Source organism: Dendrobates tinctorius, unplaced genomic scaffold (genome assembly GCF_039654945.1).
Source record: "Dendrobates tinctorius isolate UK_male_01 unplaced genomic scaffold, ASM3965494v1 ptg000655l, whole genome shotgun sequence".
In the NCBI taxonomy this organism is placed as follows: Eukaryota; Metazoa; Chordata; class Amphibia; order Anura; family Dendrobatidae; genus Dendrobates; species Dendrobates tinctorius.
This window is the reverse complement of record NW_027362306.1, coordinates 235,001-237,500: the sequence shown is the minus strand read 5'-3', so window position 1 is coordinate 237,500 and position 2,500 is coordinate 235,001.

Sequence of the window (2,500 nt, the reverse complement as noted above, 5' to 3'; positions counted from 1 at the left end):
AAGGGGGCGCCTCGGGAGGTGTACCTAGGAGGCTTCCAGGGGCCTGGGTACACTTTTCAGAAAGTACCGTTGGGACTTAGAAAAATTTTCAAGATTTTTGGACTTAGAGCGATTTTTGGATTTTTGTGCAAAAATCGAATTTTCCCTTCTCCCACCGCTCTGGGGCGTCAATATGAAGTGGGGACCCGAGGGAGAGTGCCTCCCATGAGGGTAGAATGTGTGACTTTTGGGGGGAAAGTCGAATTATGGAGCAAAAACCATTTTTTGGGACTTAGAAAAATTTCGAGATGTGACAGACTTCCAGGAAGGGGGCGCCTCGGGAGGTGTACCTAGGAGGCTTCCAGGGGCCTGGGTACACTTTTCAGAAAGTACCGTTGGGACTTAGAAAAATTTTCAGGATTTTTGGACTTAGAGCGATTTTTGGATTTTTGATCAAAAATCGAATTTCCCCTTCTCCCACCGCTCTGGGGCGTCAATATGATGTGGGGACCCGAGGGAGAGTGCCTCCCATGAGGGTAGAATGTGTGGCTTTTGGGGGGAAAGTCGAATTATGGAGCAAAAACCAGTTTTTGGGACTTAGAAAAATTTCGAGATGTGTCAGACTTCCAGGAAGGGGGGAGTCTCAGGAGGTGTACCTAGGAGGCTTCCAGGGGCCTGGGTACACTTTTCAGAAAGTACCGTTGGGACTTAGAAAAATTTTCAGGATTTTTGGACTTAGAGCGATTTTTGGATTTTTGTGCAAAAATCAGATTTCCCCTTCTCCCACCGCTCTGGGGCGTCAATATGATGTGGGGACCCGAGGGAGAGTGCCTCCCATGAGGGTAGAATGTGTGGTTTTTTGGGGGAAAGTCGAATTATGGAAGAAATTGAGTTTTGAGGACAAAAAAGTGTTTTGAGGACAAAAAAGTTTCTTGAGGACAAAAAAGTTTCTCGAGGACAAAAAAGTGTTTTGAGGACAAAAAAGTTTCTTGAGGACAAAAAAGTGTTTTGCGAACAAAAAATGGAATTTTGTGATTTTGTGTAAAAATAAGTAAATTCCCCTACTTCCACCACAGGGGGGCTTCAGTATGTTGTAGGGCCCCCAGGGAGGGTCCCCCAACTGGGTTTAAAGTTTGTGGATCCTGGGCAGAAAGTTGAATTTTGGATGAAAAACCGAATTTTGGGACTTAGAAAAATTTCGAGCTGAGCAGTGACAGACTTCCAGGCAGGGGAGCCTCTCTGGAGGTGTACCGAAAACAGTTCCAGGAGCTGAGGTCATTTTCGAACATTTTTTGTTCGCTCAAATTTTTTTTGTTTTTGAGCTCTAAAAAGCTGTTATTATCAATTGGCTCAAAAATTTCAAGTGTCATGAGCTAGTACATGTTGGAGGAATACGTTTTAGGCAAAAAATTGCAAAAAAAAAAATCCAAGTGAAAAAGAACCGGAATGGGGAATTTCTGACTGCTGTAGCAGCCGCACAGTTCCAGGAGGTCGGATACATTTCCGACTTTGTCCCGCTCATTGAAGTACATTGTCCCGCAATGCAAATACATAGTAATGCGCACCTGCGGGAGAATATAGGAGAGAGTGGGCTCTCTCTACCCCGATGTATGGCGGTTGTTCCTATGGTTCTCTGGCTCGGGTAGGCGACTTAGAAGGTGGTCCCTCTTGTCGTGGAAGTTGCAAAATACGGCCGAGACTGAACTTCCACGGCTCCAGGAGGGACTTTTGCTGGTCGTGCGTCCCAAGTGAGAGAGGCGATCCTGGGGTACCTGAGCCTGACCAGACCCTCCCTCGGTGGTCCCTGGTCTTCTGAAGGGTGATGGCATTCAGGGGGGCAAATCTGGAGTCCGTGGCCGAGTTTGGGCTCTAGAAGGCGGACGCCCCTTCTGACCATGTCCCCTCAGAGCCGGCTGGATGGTTCATGGTCCGCGGCTTTGTCTGGCGGTCTGTGCCCAAGCCGGAGAAGCTGTCCTGGGGTACGTGAGCTTTGACCAGACCCTCCCTCGGCGGTCCCTGGTTCTCTGGAGGTGATGGCTGTCAGGGGGGCAAATCTGGAGTCCTCGTGGGAAGGAGGGCTCTTGAAGGCGGACGCCCCCTCTGACTATGTCCCCTCAGAGCAGGCTGGATGGTTCATGGTCCGCGGCTTTGTCTGGCGGTCCATGCCCAAGCCGGAGAAGCTATCCTGGGTACCTGAGCTTCGACCAGACCCTCCCTCGGTGGTCCCTGGTTCTCTGGAGGCGATGGCTGTTGTCAGGGGGGGGGGGGCAAATCTGGAGTCCTCGTGGGAAGGAGGGCTCTGGAAGGCGGACGCCCCCTCTGACTATGTCCCCTCAGAGCATGCTCGATGGTTCTCAGTCCCTGGCTTTGGCTTTTTGGCCATCCTGGGGTACATTCTTGCCAAAAAAAAAAACGACTAAGTGAAAAAGAACCGGAATGAGGAATTTTCTAGGTGCCGCATCCGCCCTACAGTGACTTGAGGCCGGGTACAGTTCCGACTTCGTCCCCTTAAAGTGGGGAC